The sequence below is a fragment of the Phascolarctos cinereus genome, unplaced genomic scaffold, assembly GCF_003287225.1.
Source record: "Phascolarctos cinereus isolate Bilbo 61053 unplaced genomic scaffold, phaCin_HiC Scaffold_5;HRSCAF=322, whole genome shotgun sequence".
NCBI lineage: Eukaryota > Metazoa > Chordata > Mammalia > Diprotodontia > Phascolarctidae > Phascolarctos > Phascolarctos cinereus.
This window is the reverse complement of record NW_027555958.1, coordinates 110,013,720-110,032,069: the sequence shown is the minus strand read 5'-3', so window position 1 is coordinate 110,032,069 and position 18,350 is coordinate 110,013,720. Positions and strand designations below refer to the sequence as shown.

Sequence of the window (18,350 nt, the reverse complement as noted above, 5' to 3'; positions counted from 1 at the left end):
ATTTAGGATAGTAACTACCAGAGATAGTAGGAACAAGAGAGGAATTTTTTAAAGGATGGGAGAGAAATAGGTGTGTTTGCTGAAGGCAAAGAAAGAGCTAGTCGATAGGGAGAGAATGAAGATTAGAAAGAGGAAGTGATTGCAGGGGCAATCTATTGGGATGAAATGGATCAAATTTGCATGTAGAAGTGTTGACCTTGGCAAGAATAAGGGCCACTCAGTGTCAGGCCTCATTTCTAAAATATATAGAGAACTGAGCTGAATTTATAAGACTACAAGTCATTTCCCCAGTTGATAAATGGTCAAAGGATATGCATGGGTAGTTTTCAGAGGAAGAAATTAAAGCTGTCTATAGTCATATGATAAAATGCTCTAAATCGCTATTAGAAAAATGAAAATCAAAATGACTCTGAAGTACCACTTTATACCTATCAGATTGGCTAACGTGACAAAACAGGAAAATGATAAATGTTGGAGAAAACAGGGGAAAATTGGAACACTAAAGCATTGTTGGTGGAGTTGTGAACTGATGCAGCCATTCTAGAGAGCAATTTGGAACTATGCCCAAAGGGCTATAAAACTGTGCATACCCTTTGACCCAGCAACACCACTTCTAGGTCTGTATCCCAAAGAGATCATAAAAATGGGACAAGAACCCATATGTACAAAAAAATTTATAGCAGCTCTTTCTGTGGTGGCAAAGAATTGGAAATTGAGGGGATGCCTATCAATTGGGGAATGGCTGAACAAATTGTGATATATGAATGTAATGGAATACCATTGTGCTATAAGAAATGATGAGATGGAAGACTTCAGAAAAACCTGGAAAGACTTATATGAACTGATGCTGAGTGAAGTGAGCAGAACCAGGAGAACATTATACACAGTAACAGCCACACTGTGCAATGATTGACTTTTATAGACTTAGCTCTTCTCAGCAATGCAAGGATCTAAGACAATTTCAAAAGACTCATGATGGAAAATGCTACCAGAAAAAGAACCATGGAGTCTGAATGCAGATGGAAGCATACTATTTGCTTTCCTTTTCTTTTGTTGATTTGTTTTATTTCTTCTTTCTTGTGGTTCCTCTCATTAATTCTAATTCTTCTATATACCTCATGACTAATGTGAAAATATGCTTAATATGAATGTATAAGTAAAGCCTATATCAGATTATACACCGTCTTGGGGAGAGGGGAGGAAAGAGAGGAGGAAAAATTTTTAAATTCATAATCTTATGGAAGTGAATGTCGAAAATTAAAAATAAATAATTATTTTTAAAAAAGGACAGAAGCTTAAAATAAAAGAATATAGGCCACTTCCTCATCAGAGATTGGAGTGAAAAAGAAAATAATAAGGGAAATTTTGTGAAGTACAAGGCAAGGTCCTCTGCTAAGGGGGTGAGCTTGGAGGGTATCATAGAAGGCTTGAAGAGAGGCAATAAGGTTTGGAATTGGGCTGAAGACTTTGGATTTAGCTGAATAGGTGAGGTATGTTGAAATTTTATCAAAGGTATTATTAATTAATTGAGGAAGGTAAGTGGCACAATGAATGGAGTTCTGGGCCTGAAGTCAGGAAGACCTGAGTTCAAATCCAACCTGAGACACCTACTAGAGTTAGATGACTTTAGTTATTAACCTCTGCCTCTATTTCATCATCCATAAAACCAGAGATAATAATAGCATCTACCTCCCAGGGTTGTTGTGAGGATCAAATGAGATAATATTCATAAAGTGCTTAGCACACTGCCTGGCATATACTTGGTGCTACATAACTGCTTGCAGCTAGGTGGTACAGTAGATAGAGTGCTGGGCCTGAAATCAGTGAGACTCATCTTCCTGAGTTCAAATCTGGCTTCAGACACTTACTAGCTGTGTGACCCTGGCAAAGTCACAACCCTTTCTGCTTCAGTTTCCTCATCTGTAAAATGAGCTGGGAACGAAATGGCAAACCATTCCAGTATCTTTGTCAAGGAAACCCCAAACAGTGTCATGAAGGGTCAGACATGACTGAAACAACTGAACAACAACAACAATATAAATGCTAGCTACAATTATTATCATTATTAACTGATACCACTCTAGATCTTGGAATAATAAGATTAAAAATAGTAAAAAAAAAAGTTACGTAGTAGCTAAGGATGGACTTAGAAGTGAGTTTAGTGACCCATGAAACTCTATTACATTGTAGAGGTCATTCTCCTAACCTCGTTATTTCGTATAATCTTGCATGGCTGTGACTCATGGAACACTACAGTCTCTGAAGAATTAAAAACAAATATTACCCAGAGGGCAAAGGAGAAGCATGTGGTGAATGTGAGTAGGCTCTAATACATAACGAACAAGGAATTTCCCAGAAGAACTATAGTGTAAGATGTCATTAAGGAAATATAATATCACAAAACAAAATGGGCTGGTCATTGAGGGATAACTGACAAACACCCTAAAAACTCCACTGGTATCTTCACAATGGCAGAAGAAAATGAGGAAGGGTCCTAGCACATAGGCACATTAAGTGGACGTCCTGTGGCAAACTTGAGGAAAGAAGACGTAGACACAATAAACTAAAAGGGCAAGAATAGATGCACTGTGATTGGTACAATTAGAGAGACTATCCATCTATTAGTTCACAGACACACATAAGTATAATTTTTTTTAATTCTCTCTATATAATTAATACTTGAGGTTGTTAAGTTGGAGATTTGCTCCATTTGTTCAATTTTTGGTTAATGAGTATACAGACCAGAACTTTTGTGCTGGCCAGAACGCTATCGAGGACCAACAATTTTGTTGCCAGCAGGTACATGTAATAAAGGCAAGACTGTAGTACAAAGGTGAAGTCTTAGCTTGAGGAGCTTCATCCAGCCCTTTTGTTCTTGACTCTAGAATTATTTGCATGGCAGTCAGGAAGTACCATGAAAGTCAAGGGCAGCCTTGTAATTCCATCACCACACAACTCCAGTGGGGTTTTTATTGGCTAGAGAGTCCAAAATGGGTTTGAGGGATGTAGAATGACTGACAATTAGGATTTTGACAAAAATAAAAAGAAATTTTCTAATCCCAAATTAGAGTCAGCACCAGAGAAAAAAGCTTAATCTTTCCCTGGTAATCTGATGGCTTTTGCTTACTGCACCTGGCTGGGGGTATAGTAGTTCAGAGCCTCAGTTCATACACTAAAGGTCTTACCCTCCCTTGCCAGCAAATGGCTTACTAGACCCCATACCTCAGCAAATGGTAGCAGCGTTCAGTAAACTGCCCTTGAGGGGATGAATAGCAACCATATGTGTACTACAGCCACTGATAACAATAACTTGCAGGAGAATTTATCCTTTGTAGGAATGGAAAGGAGAGCAGATTTTTCTTTATCACTTAATTTGTTATGCTTCCTTATTAAATGTCTTTTGCTTTCAGCTAGTATGTTGCATGACCTTAAAATGATAAAGATATTGATATGGGCTCATGAATTATGGTTTTCAATGGGTATTGATTCACAAAGTATCTTGAACAAAGTTACTTTCTAAGGATCTTACTGTGTCATAGGCCCTGAGTGTCAAAGACATTTATTGTAAACACTGAGTTTATAATAAACATAATGAATTTAATTTTTTAAAAGATGGTCCTTGGCTCAAGGACCTCTTCTTATTAGGTAGAACACACATACACATGAATCAACTGATTATGTACAGCAGTGAATGATTAAATGTCAAAAATAAGTAGTATCTGTAATACACCAAAGTAGACAAACATAAATATTATCATCTTTATGTCCCATCTAAAATTGGTTCTGATTTGCCTAGATCATTTAAGTGTTTGAATAAAGTTTTATGGCCAGTAACAAATGATTCAGAGCATTGCCAAAGAAAATATTTCAAACAATTAAAAACATTTAATATATATTTACTGTCTCAAAAGTAACACTCTTTAACTCCAAAATTTAAAGACATTATTATGAATAATCATATCTTTCAGAGAATAATAGATTTAGAGCTAGAAGAGACCTAAGAAGTCATATAAACAACTCCTCTCCTCCTCTTACAGATGATAAAAACAGGCTCAGAAAAGTTAAGTGACTTGCCCATGGCTTCTAATTCCAAATCTAGTTTTCCTTCCATTGTACTTGCCTCCTTTCAGTCTACTAAAACTGTATATTCTATACTCCCTCAGCAAATCACAAACACATATAGTACAGGTTAGAATTCCCTCTTGCATGACATAATGAATTAATTTAAAATCAATTTAAGTTTACAAATTAAACAAAATTCCAAAAGAATCATCACTTAAAAATATTTGTGTTGCAAATGCATTTTACAAACACAGAACAATCTTAAGAAACTACAAAAATATACAACCTCCTTAACTATTATGATCCACATCTTCACTTATACTAGATTGATTTCATATTCCATCCCCACTTCACTCTACATTCCAGCAAACTAGTCTACCTGCTGTTCTCTGTGTATGATATTCTACCTCCTGACTCCAGATACATCACCATCACCACCACTCCTAACTAAAAATGACTTGTATTTTTTTTTATTTATTTAATGATGTATTATGTTGTTTCATCCCAGTAGACTATCAACTCCCTGCGGGCAGATGGTATTTTGTGTTAGTCTTTCTAGCCTCAACACCTTACAAGTAGTAGGCATTAAATAAATGCATGTTGAATTGAATTGAAAATGATACTATTATCACACCATTGTCACAGTGGTTTTATAAGATATATACATAAATGTTCTATCTAATCTATATCTGGAGGGAGGAGGGAAGGAGTTATTTCCATGACAAGAGATGTTAATATGTAATAGTATCCTCTACAGCACCTTCACAAGAATCTACTGAAAATGAAAAGGCTCAATCGATAGTCAAAGTCAAACAAACCCAAGGTCTTTACTCCCAAAATAATAAGTTCAGATGTCTTATCTTGATTTTATGGATGCTGCAAAAAATGCAGTTTCTGTAGGGTTCAAATATGATAATTTTTTTGGTATTTCTTTACATAATCTAAATGATTTACAAGTGGATTATGAATCATATAACGAATCTATCAATAGACTCTAGAATCTTTCTACCTAAGAATGAATCTGAAGCCCGTTATACAGATCTCTGGATCAAATTATTCAGAATGCCTAGAATTGTGTGAACCCTAGATTCCTTTCCCTATAACCTACAATTGAAAGTGCCTCCCCCAGAGCAAATTATATTAGGTATGTGGTCCTCTAGTCCTGGCCAACTTTTGTTGCCCAGAATCCTATAAGCATTTCCACGTTCATCAAACAAAGCCCTGAGACTCAGCGGCGGGGGGTGGGGGGGAATAACAGTATATAATCATTACTTCCAATGCTGGTATCACAAATACCATCCCAAGCATTATAAATCATAGGCAAATAGGAATTTCAAAAGTCCCAATTGTGCATTTATTATACTAAAAATAGTATGGGTTGTGGAAGTGAAGAAAAAATATTTGAATGCAACTCAAATGTGGATAAAGAAAAATCAGCATCTTACTCCTGTGTTTCATGGTAACCAAAGCACTGAATTTGGAGTCAGAAAAACCTGGGTTTGAATCCCACCTCACTTACCATGTGTGTGACCCTGTCTCAATCTCAGTTTCCTAATCTGTAAAATGGCGATAATAGCAAAACTTACCTCACAAGTGAAGATCAAGTGGCATAATGTATATAGAGCATTTTTCAAGCCTTAAAGTGTGATAAAAGTGTGAGGTATTATTAATATTAACAATCATTGCAGAATGATAATAAACCTGGACTTGCAATGCATATGCCAGCAGAACAGGAGCTGAAAGGCTTCAAGAATATACAAAGTAACAAAAAGTAGTTTTGAAAGAGCAAAATATCAGTTGGGCAGGGAGGTGTTTGGAAAGGCTTAGTGTAGAACCAAGGTTTCCAAACTTATTTGGCCTACCACCCCCTTTTCAAAAAAAAAATTACTCAGGAACCCCCTGGAAATCTACTTTCTTTAACCTGTTAACATCTTTTTAAAATTTGCATCATTTCAAAAAATATATAAATTTTTTAAATGATGCCTCTTAAATCTGATAATTTATTGTGAATTTGTGGGATTTTTCCTGCATCGAAATTTTGATGATATAATATTGCATCATGTAGTATAGTATTGTATTGTAAACAAGTCATTACACATATATTCCTGCCAATATATACTAGACTTCTCTACAACATGCAACACCCTCACCTACCAACACTTGCTTGTTAAGACCTGTCAGTGGTCTTGACCATTGATCAGTTACAACTTGCATTTTGTGTTTATTTGCAAAATATTGTTATCACTACAGCTCTAACTCTATCACACAACAGATGAAACATGTACAAATGGTTAAAATTTTTCTTATCTTCTCTTCTTTCCTTATGTTTCCACCATCCCTTTATTTTTATTCAACCCCCTCCCCTAACTGAACCCGAGGCTACTACTGCCTCCTCTGGATCATTTCAGAACCTGTACACTATAGAAGGTAGTAGCTGAACAATGCTTTGAAGGAAGCTGGGGAGCCCCTGAGGTAGAGGTAAAGGAGTAAATTCCAGAAATGGAGACCATCTGTGCAGAGGCACATGGGCAAAGATGGACTGTTGGGTTTGGAAGAGCATTATCAACTAAGGGAATAATGGAAGGTTTCATGAAAGAAGTGCCCTTTGAGTAGGGTTTTAAAAGATGAGTAATTCAATGTGTGTGTTGGGGGTGGGGGGAGGTGGAGAGAAAATGAAGTGAAGGCTGGAGAGAGAACATTCCAGACATAAGTAACAAACAGCATGAGAAAAATCATGGAGGCACAAACAGAAAGAACAAGGTATGTCCAAAAAGCAGAAAAAAGCCTAGTTTGATTAAAACACAATAATAATTATAGGTAAATAGTATGAGATAAAGCTGGAAAGGAAAGAGTTATCAGTCTATGGAGAGTCTTGAATGTCAAGCAAAGGAGCCTAAACCACACTTAGAGAACCTCTGAAGATGCCTGAGGAAATGAGTTACATAACCATATCTATGCAAAAAGAAGATTAGTCTAAAGGAAAGAAGAGAATGAAGGCTGGAAGATGTGTTAATAGGCCATCACAACTATCCAGTTAGCTAGTAACTGGGGCCTGTACCAGGGTAACGGCAGAGGGAATAGAATATCTCAGTATAGCCGTTCCCACTCTCATTTTATGTTCTATTTCTGCCTTGGCCCTCTGCATTGTCCCCCACCTCCACACCAACTCAACTTCTCTCTTTTTTGATGAAAAAACTACTGAAATTCAAAACTGTGCCACTTAAATATTCTACATCTGACAGGGCTCTGTCATTACTGTTCCCAGAACTAGAATTGTTTTATAAGGAGAACAGTAAGACCCACATGGTCTCACTGGCTTGATACACAGGCTAGAGGCACCATCTCCTCCACTCTTTCCCACATTCCCTATGTTGAAATTCACCCAAGGGAACCCTCCGGAGCCCTATGTCCAGAGATGCTCACAAAACTGCCAGACATCCACAACTGGACAAATAAACTACTGACATTGACTCATATTTTCTCATCTTCCATAGTCACATTAATCTCTTATATATGTGTGCGTGTGTGTATGATATTATATATTATACATAATATATATTCTCTCTATCTCATCACAGATTCATATCACTCTTCATTCCCCATGCAAGTATCCTATTCCCATTCTCTGTATATACTCAACGACTCTCTATGTTCTGTCATAACCACCCAGTAGCTTGCTTTCTAACCATGTCCATTCTACTGATTACCAATATTAGGAGAATTTCCTGGCTCCTCTTTCATAGCCCAGTAGCAGGGACCAAGAATAAATAACTACAAAAAGCTATGAGTCCTCTTAAATGACACCCACAAATACCTTCCACAGTTTATCACATATCCAATCAGTTGCCAGATCTAGTAGTTTCTACCCCTACAACATCTTTCATATCTGTCCTTCTAGTTTCACCCACATAGCTACCACCCTAGTCCAGATCTTCACCTCTCACCTGGACCATGACAAAAGCTTCCTAATCGATTTCCCATGTTCAAGTCTCTCTCCTCTACAGACAGTCCTTAACATAACTGCCAAACAATTGTATGTCATTTTCCTACTTAATAAACTCCAGTGGTTCCCTATTACCTCCAGGACCAAGTACAAATTCCTATGTATGACATTTAAAGCTCTTTACAGTAACCTGATCCAAAACTACTTTTCCATCCTTATTGTAAGTTACTTCCATCCAGGAAATGCAATCCACACACATTAGTTTTATTGTTGTTTGTCATACACCTAATCTCCCACCTCTGCACTGGCTGCCCACTATTGCTGGAATGCACTCCCTAGTCCCTTCAAGACTAAGTTCAAGTGCCACCTTCCACACAAGAATACATTTATATTCTCTCTCTCTCTCTCTCTCTCTCTCTCTCTCTCTCTCTCTCTCTCTCTCTCACACACACACACACACACGTATATACCCACATACATCTTCTCCTTTGGGAAGACTATAAACTCCCTAAGTCCTTAAAGGCTGGGACAATTTTCACTTCTACCTTCGTATCTTCAGCACCTCAAAGCATATCTGGCAATATTGTAGGCATTTAATAAATGCTTGTCAGTTGATCGATGGCAAAGAGGCTGCCATATCAATGTGGCCAATTAACTTCACTCTAAGTTTTATTTGGTTGAAAGAGTAATATGTGTGTGTGCATGCTTGATCATTATATGCTGTCTTGCATTATAGACCAAATCTTTTCTGTGTTAATATCTCTCCAACGTATAAGCTCTTTGAGGGCAGGTCCACGATAAATACTTTTTTCTTTTAATATTCCACAGTGGAATTTCACAATACAGGTAAGGAATGTATACTAATTAAAAACATGTTTGTTTGACCAACTGACTATGAAGTCAGAAAAAAACTGATTAATGGATATAGAAATAAGATAAAGTTTGATATTAAAATTGGAAGGAGGGTTATAAAAGTTATTCTAATGCCAAGGAAGATTTCTAGTAAGAAAAACCAGGTCAGTATCAGTCAAACAAAATTCTTCCCTACACATTTCTGTGTCCTTGTTCTACAATGAACAGAACCTTGGGTATACTTTATCCACTGCAGATTAGCAATCAACATTCTAATTAATACATGACCCACATCTATGGACTTTCAATCCATATTCAGGACCCTCAGGGACTGGAGAACACATAGAAAGGCATATAAGGACAAATATCAGAAACTGAGACACCAATGCTACCACCAGCACTAAACAGGTGGAAAGCAGAGAATATTTTTACATGGGAAATTATAACATCTCTGGACTTTGTTAGATGACTTAAATTTCTGTCCTCCCCCTTAAACATTTCACCATTCTTGCTTTCTAGTCTCTGTCTAGCTCAGGGATTGCTCTATAATGTCTAGATGGAAGTATTATTGAAGAAGCAAGCAAACAACTCATATTTGCCTAGTGGTGGCCAGAATAGAGGTATAGCAATTCAGACAGGCAATTACCACCCAACATTTAATATAGAATCAACTGATCAATCAATTTACATTACTACGTACCAGTCACTATGCAAAGCACTAGGGATACAAACTAAGACAAAAGACAGTCCCTGCCCTCAAGGAGGTTACAATCTAATGGTGGAAACAACAGGCAAATAAATATATACAAATATATACAAAGCAAACTATATACAGGATAAATAGGAAATAATTAACAGAGGGAAGGCAATGTCATTAAGATGGGTTGGAGGAGGTTTCTTGTAGATGGTAAGATTTTAGCCAGGGAGTTCAATAATCATTGGGAAAGAGTTCCAGGCTTATGAGATAGCCAGAGAAAATGCCAGGAGGTGAAAGATGGACCATCTTGTTCATGGAATAGCCCTGAGGCCAGCGTCACTAAATAGAATATCTGTTGGGAAGTAAAGTATAAGAAAGAGTGGAAAGGTAGGAGAGGACTAGATTATGAAGGGCTTTGATAGCAAACAAAGAATTTTATATTTGATCCTAGAGGCAACAGCAAGCCACTGTAGTGTACTGAGCAGGGGTTCATACGATCAGACCTACGCTTTAGGAAAATCACTTCAGTGATTTAAAATGAAGGGATGGATTGGAGTAGGGAGAGCCTTAAAACAGGCTATTTAAATAATCAAGGCATGCCGAGGTGATGAGAACCTGCACTAGAGTGGTGGCAGTGTCAGAGGAGAAAAGAGGGCATATTCAAGAGATGTTGCAAAGACAACAGCTTGGATATGGGGAGTGGGGTGAGATAGTGAGAAATCCAGGATGACTCCTAGTTTGAGAGCCGGCGGGACTATGAGAATGGTGTTGCCCTCTAAAGTAATAGGGAAAATATGGGGGAAGGGGATTTGGGGGGAAGATAATGAGTACCATCTTGAATATATTGAGCTTAAGAGATCTACTGTATATTCAGTTCAAGACGTCTGAAAGGCAGTTGCAGATGTGATACTGGAGGTCAGCAGAGAAAGTGGGGCAGGATAGGCAGATTTTAAAATCATCAGCATAAAGATGGTAATTAAATCCATGGGAGTTAATGAAATAATCAACTGAAGTTGTATAGAGGGAGAAGAGAAGATGGCCCAGGACAGAACCTATTATTAGAGGGTATGATCTAGCAAAGGAGTCAGAGAATGAACAATCATATAGGTAAGAGGAATACCAGGAGAGAGTAATGTCCTGAAAACCTAGAGAGAAGAGAGTATCAGGAGAAGAGAGTGATCAATATGTCAAAGACCACAGAGAGGTTAAAAAGAATAAAGACTGAGAAAAGACCATTAAATTTGGCAACTAAGAGAGCATTAGTAACTTTGGAGAGAGCAATTTCAGTGGAGTGATAAGGTCAGAAGCCAGACTGTAAGGAATTAAGAAGAGTGAGAGGAGAGAAAATTGAGGCACCTACTGTAGATAGATTCATCCAGGAGTTTAGCTACAAAGGGCCAAAAAGATATAGGACAATAGCAGGGATGAAAGAACCACGTGAGGGTTTTCTCAGAATACGGGAGAGAAGGACATGTTTGTAGCCTATAGGAATAAGCCAGTAGAAGGGGAAAAATTTAAAATAATATAAAGAGTAGGACTGACAGAGGCGACAATCTGTTGAATAGGGGGAGGAGAAGCCATGAGAGGTTTGAGGAGGGATGAAAAAGTTTGGAAGAGCTGCTTTGGAGAGGGAGATAGTGAATTGATAAGGGAAGTACAGTAGGATTGCCTAGCAGCAGTGAAGACCCAGTTGAGGTTACGTAACACAAATTTGTCATGGGCTCAGTCAGAATCGTTAGGTGATTTTCTCCAGCTTTGTTCAGCAACCAAGTATGTAGGAGTAAACTTGAGGCTTGGCTGGGTGAAAATTCAATATAATAAGGGGGCTAGGTATTCAAAAGCAGCAGACAGTGTAGAGTTGAACTGGTTCACCAGGATCAAGATAGGGAGAAGAGGAAAGAGTGGCTAGTGTAGGGGAGGAGACTTGGGACAGAATTGAGGGATTAAGGGATTGAAGGTCTCATGCAGTGTGGACAAAGAGCAGGGTTTTATAAAGGAAGGAAAAGGGAGAGGTGAAAAGCCAACAGAATATGGTTGGATAAGGGGATTTCAGAATTCTTTAACAAAGAGCTGGCACATTTGGGGGTGATAGCAAGATCAAGAGTATAACCACATTTGTTGTGGCTGAGGTGGGATAAAGATAGTTCATGGGAGGTCAGTAAGTTGAGGAATTGAATGCTTAGGGTTTTTGAGAAAGAATCAATGTGTCTGTTGAAATCCCTAAGTATGAAGGTAGGAGTTGAGGAGAGAAAAACTGTGAGCTTAGTATCAAATTCATTGAGGAAGGAAGGAGAGTGGTGGTGGAGGGAGGAGTATGTAAACAAGAGCTGCCAAGATTCTGACTGGGTAGTGGATATGAAGAGCATGAACCTTAAAGGAAGAGAGATTACAGGTGATGGAAGAAGGACCTGGAAGTGGCAAGGGGAGCAAGGAGTATTCCAACTCCCCTACCTCAACCAGTGAGCAGAGAAGAATGATTGAAGCTGTAGCTAATATTAGAAAGGGCGGCCAGGTAGGCTACGCTATCAGAGGAAGCCAGGTTTCAGTAAGAGTTAACAGATGGAAAGAGTGGGAGAGGAAAAGATTTAAGATGAAGCAAAGTTTGTTGCCTATGGAACAGGCATTTCAGAAGGCACAATGGAAAGGCTGGGTGGAAACTTTGGGATGTTGATGGGGGCGGTTGAAAGGGATGGGAATGAGGAATTGGGTAGTATGAGTAGGTGGAATATGGTTATAGGAGCTCAGAGTCACTGACTGAGAAGTGAAGGGTATGACGTGCTATGAGAATGTTCTTCTACCCTCAAAGTAGAAGATGGGAGACCTGAGGTTAAAGGGAAGGTTGCTCTTCTTTGCACTAGATTCTCCACATCCCAGTTGGGACATTGGGCAGGCAGTAAGAGGCAGAAGATGCTTGCGCTGATTCAGATGGAAGTGGTTGCTTTGGGGCATATGGAAGATGCCCTGTGTGGCCTCTATTAGCCTTTCCTCAGCAAACATGCTGCACTCAGCAAGCAATGTGGGCTCAAAGCAATACAGTATAATCTTAAGTTTTCTCACCTGAGGAGACTGGGTATGAGGTTGCAGTAGGAAGAATAATAGATTTGGAGATGGAAAGGATCTCAGAGATTATCTAGTCCAATGCCTTGATATTACATGTGAAGAAAGTGAGACTCATGGGGTTAAATGACTTCCCCAAGATCACATAAATAGTAGTAGTAGATATAGCCAAGTAGATACAAGACTAGTAGAAGAGGTGAACCTAAGTACACTGGATAATACAAGCACAACATTTTAACACTCTACTATGAACTCTGGTCAACAGCAGTAATACAAGGGCATCATGATCCAGTGGGAGAAGGACTAGCATCACTCCAAGGTACATGGCATCTATAGATCTAAGATCTCCAACTTTGATGCTTATTAGTTATATACCATTGGGTAGGTCAGCTAATAATGATAACAGCTAACATTTATACAGCACCTACTATGTACCAGCCACTGTGCCAATTGCTTTACAATTATCTCATTTGACCCTCACAACAACCCTGGGAGGAAGGTGCTATCATCATCCCCTTTTTACAGAGGAGGAAACTGAAGCAAACAGAGGTTAAATTTCTTGCCCAGGGTCACAGTCTGTCTAATCTTGTTTCCTCATCTGTAAATTGAAAATAACAATACTTGTCCTGCCTACCTCACAGGGTTGTGATGAGGTTTAAAATGTGAGATACCTGTGAAAATTCAACTATACAAATGTTTAAAAAGGTAAAAGTCCAAATTCTTTAGTCAAGGCACTTCACAAGATTCCAACCTACCTTTCTAGTCTTATATTACAATACTCCCTCTCTCATTTATTCTATACTGCAGCCAAGCTAAACTATTCATTCTCTTTTCCTGTAAAGGTCTATATATCTCCATTTCCTGCCTCCAAAACTTTGTTCACAGCATTTTCCATACATAGAATGAACTCTCCATCCTTTAAAGCTCAACTAAAATGCCAGTAGTGATCTTTTCCTCATCTAACCTCAAGATTCGGGGGGGGGGGTTGCAGGGAGCAAGGATAGATAAGGACAGAACTGTTACAACTCCATTCTTTGTGCTTTTCTTGTATATTTATATTATGATTTATATTCTAATTTATGTCTCTCTGTAGACATAATTCCCAGTTTCTTGAGGAGAGGGAATATCTATTTTCTTCTTTATATCTGGTGCTAATACAATATATCTGAACTACTCATTTAGCATTTATTTGAGTGAGATTCTAGTGTCAATTCTGAGCATTTTTTTCATCTTTAAGTTTTTTAACAAATTTATTTGACAGCCCCTAGCCCTTTGATAGTTCTGCATTTTTAATGGATAAGCTACCAGAAAATTCAGAAAGAAAAGACATAGTAATTACTCTTGTTAATAGGGTACCAAAGAAGTCATTTTGATTTCTAAACCATGAATGTTAGTGCTTGGCACATAGTAAATGCTTAATAAATAAACACTAAAGCTTTTGTCAAACTTTAAAAGCAACTGCTTTGACTATCAGTTGAATGATGGGTACTCAATGCTTTGACCTACATTTATATCTTCCTACTTAATTTTATAACAGATGTGTCAGGCAGTGGTGTTATCACTTAGATGTGTAAGCATATTACTTATAGTGATCCAAGGAGTCTTAAATTGAATAGGATATTGTGCTAGAAAAAGGGTTCAGTTTGGCTAAATGAAAATAATCTAGTAAATTAAGTACATAAAATAGTAACAGAAAAAGATATATACAATTGTATAATGCCGCTTCTCAAAATTTATCCTTTAACATAAAACATACAATGTGAAAAATTGGACTTTGCTTATTGTTTGGGTGATATGAATGTTCTAGATCATTTTCTATATCAGCACTGCTATTGATTCTTCTACCTACATCTTCCAACTAAACATTATAGATTTTATTAGTTCTATTCCTAACACCAATTACAATTTTTCTTTAAACAGAGCACCCATTTAAACTGTAAAGTATCTATGTACATATTCCACTTAATTCAATTTTATCTTGTACATGTGTTACATTTTCGTATCTATAATATTATTTTGCCTACAAAACACGATAGGACTATTGCACTGATGAAGAAAATTAGGCATGTCAAGGTTAAGTAAACTGTTCAAGGTCACAGTCTAGAACCCACTTCTCTTGAATCACAGACCAATTTCCTTCTACTGAATTATATTAATCCTAAAAATGAAATCCCTAATTATCCCCGAATCATCTGACTTACTTCTTATAGTCAAAATAATCAGACTCTCAAGCCTCCTGCCACAGCAAAACAGTGCATACAGCAATCTCTTAATAAATGTTTTTTCATTCATTTACTCAATAATTGTCATGATTTTGAAACATACTCACCTGGCTAGGACAATGTTTTACTTCACTATTGGCTATGTCTCATTTATCACAAATAAAAGCAAAGTAAGGAAGGAACTACAGATGTAAAAGCTAGAAAGACCTTAGATGTTATCTAAAGCAACCCTTAACTGTATAAATGAAGAAACTGAGGCCCGGAGAGATTAAAAATTATTTCCCCATACAAGCAATATTGGAAAGGCAGGGATTCAAACCCCGGTCCTTCGACTCCAAAACTATCACTAAGCTCATACCTACTCCCACTCACCCTCATCTACACAGACACTACTATTTATTTATTTCAGTTTTACATCCAGCTTACTTCCACAAAGTATTTAAGGCAGCTTAGCGACACTAATAGTTGCTGCCTAAAATGCACATCGTAATAAGGTGAAAGCAAAATCTGATTTAAAAGCTCCACATTAGGAAGCAGAACCGACGTGGAAACAAAGAGAGAGAAACATTTAACTACGACTTTTGTGTGGTCTGAATTCTTTTGGGACGACGGACCCGCCCTGGTCCTTTTCTATACGAATCAGTGGCGACTTTCCCAGAACTCTCCTATATCGCCTTTTCTAAACAATTACATCATAGGATTTAGAGCTAGAAGGGGTTTTAAAAGATTTATTCCCCTTCAATTTACAGATGAGAGAACTGAGATTAAATGACTTGCCCAAGGTCACCCAGGTAGTAATTGGTGATGACAAAAGTTGAATTCAGATCTTGACTCCAACTACAAAGCTCTTTACACTACATCATCTCCCTTACCAAAACGGAGACTACTGGAACTTTTTTTTTTCACATTTTTTCTCCTGTGTGAGCGCGCGTGTGCGTGTGCGTGTGCGCGCCCACAGATAGCATTACCTCCCAAGGAGCACAGATCCCCGAAGGCCCAGGTTCTTTTCACAAGTAACACATCACGGGTAGGAAAAGTTAGCAAAACATTTCTCCCCCATGTCTAGGGAGAAGGGAGGAGGAAAAAGGCTTTAGACCCGACCGAGCTGTTAAGTAGTAAGTACTTTAAGTCCTACTTCAGTCCTCCTCACTTCCCCCACCCCCCAAGGAGAGAAGAAACAGCCAGTATCGGAAACTCGAGAAAAAGAAAGCGACCCAGGAGTACAAAGGCTGACCTTCTCTCCTCAGCCCTGGAGCTCTGGACGCAACCCTACTCCCGCGGAACCTGCGAACTTCAGCTTCGGGGTGGCAAAACCCCAACCTTTTCCTTCCCCGGGCTGAGGCGTAAGCAATTTGCTAAACGGGTCAACGACTCGCTCAGCCCCAGGGAAAAGCCCAGCAGTAGCTTACACCTTCCAGCCCGCAAGCTGGGGCAACTACTGGAAGGGAGCTCTCTTCTGCTGCGGAGGAGAAAACAAAAACCAAAAGACAAAAACGTGTAGCTTGCAGTTTCGAGGTACCGGCTGCGCTGCCTCCTCGCCCCCCACTGCCCAACCAAGAGACGTTTTGCCCAAACCGTGAGCTACCTGGGCTTGAGCTTTCAGCGTCCCCCCGCCACTGGCCCCGCCGGAGAGGAAGCGAAGAAAGACACTTACCAGGCATGCACGCCCCCACCTGAGAGGGGCTTCTCGCTGCCGCAGCTCCTCGCGCAACCTCGCGCGCCGCCCGCCCCGGGGATGGGTGAGCAGCTCGCACCTCCCCCCGCCCGTCCGCCTTCCGGGCGGGGGAGGGGGGAGCGGCGGAGAGGGGGAAGCTGCGCCCGCACCTACTCAAGCGAAACAACCCAGCTGGGGCCGCCTCTCCCCAGCCCCACAGAACGTCCAGCTCGCCCGCCTGCCCCGCAGCATCCCCGGCCCCCCGGCACCCCCGCCGCGCCCTGCCCCACCCACGCCTGCCTATCTGCTTAGCTCTCCTTTCCCCGAGCCTCAACTTCTCTGCCCTTCGCCTGAGTTCTCCGAAATCCGGGGCCAAGTTTCTCCCACCTTGAAAAGTTCGCAGACGGGAGAGGGAAAGCCCTCCGACCAACTTCGGGCGCCCCCTGGCCCCCAGCTGTCTGAGGGCAGCTCCGCGGGGAAGCGCGACCTCTCCCGACTCTGCGACTCGCGACAGCGTCCTCCCCCTCCCCTCTCTGAGCCGCGCGGGCCAGCGAGGTTTGTCCGCTGCGCTCCTGTTCCAGCCAGGCACCGAAAAGGAGAAGAGGAGGAGGAACAGCAGCGGGCGGGGAAAGGGGTGGGTGGTGGGTGATGTAGATCCCCTCTCGACTACCGGCAGTGTGGTTGTGCAAATAAAACCACTTCTGGGGATTTCTGAGCTATTTATTTTCCTCTACACGTGAAACAAAGACTGTTTCTCCCCCACCAGTTTGAATGCGATAACTATATTCTGATGGATCTGGAGCCATCTAATTCTTTCTATGCGCCTTAGCCAAGTCCTGCCACACTCATTTCTTGTTACGATCAAAATCTTCGGTTGATAGGGACAGCAAACCTAAAAGTCCCTCTTTGTGACAATGAAAGAAACTTATATTTTTATAACACTTTCAGGTTTTCAAAATGCTTGATTCAGAATAGCTCTGTGAAGTAGGTACCACGTGTACCATAATCCCCATATAATAGAGGAGGAAATTGAAGCCCCGAGAAGTGACTTGCCCCAGGATCACGTGGCTATTTAAGTGTTACAACTAGAACCTAAATCTTTTGATCCCAAGACCAGTGCGCTTTTCACTCCACTACGGTCTTCTTCCTAGCTAAACTTTATACAGTTTAGTGCTTTAAGTTCATAAAGTACTTTACCTCAGTTATCTCATCTAATAATAATAATGATAGTAAAAGCCTACCTGTAAATAGCAAAGTTTGCAAGGCTCATATGCGTCCATTATCTCATTTGATTCTCAGAACACCTCCTGTAAGGCAAATTCTAGAATTACAATTATCCTCATAGTACGTATCTTTGTAAGATGCCCATGGGCTCTGGTAGGGGTGGGAAATGGACACAGGGATCTCGTGTTTAGACTTGGGGAGGCAAATTCATTATCTTTCTTTACTGATGGACGCCTTCATGGAGGAGGTACACATTTTGTAAAACTTGTGGAAGTGAGAGAGTGGTAACCTAGGTAAAGAGAGCTTTCAGGGAATACAATGAATCCTCAGAAGTGGGTTAGAGTGGATAATGGGACTAAAAAGACATTAAGAAATAGAATCTAATAGAAAAGGAAGGGACAATCTCTAGTACAGGAAACAAATGAAGTAAAGTGGTCCAATTTGGCTTCTGAAAAACTTTGAAGCAGAGATGAGGAAGCTCTTGAACCTGACTTGAAGTATAATGGAAAACCATAGTCTTGTTCTAAATTGGGAGTAGGAGCTATAACTAATCTTCATTTGTAAATTTAATGAGTGATATATTGTGAGGAAAGACAAATTTGGCAATTTAAAATAGAGATATAGTTTTCTTTAAACTCA

At 39.7% G+C, this 18,350-nt stretch overlaps 1 protein-coding gene across 11 annotated transcripts in view; it reads right to left on the bottom strand.

Moving 5' to 3' along the window:
* Nucleotides 1-16,963, bottom strand: part of PLAGL1 (PLAG1 like zinc finger 1) — a 138,825-nt gene extending 121,862 nt beyond the window's left edge. For 9 of the 11 annotated variants that reach the window (XM_078155088.1, XM_078155089.1, XM_020972473.2 and 6 more), the window contains exon 1: nucleotides 16,875-16,963. The gene's annotated coding sequence lies outside the window, so the exon portion shown is untranslated. Of the gene's footprint in view, nucleotides 1-16,067; nucleotides 16,238-16,487; nucleotides 16,576-16,874 lie in introns of those variants that run through there. The other 2 variants (XM_020972471.2, XM_078155086.1) reach the window with 2 other exon arrangements.
* Between the last annotated feature and the right edge of the window lie 1,387 nt (nucleotides 16,964-18,350).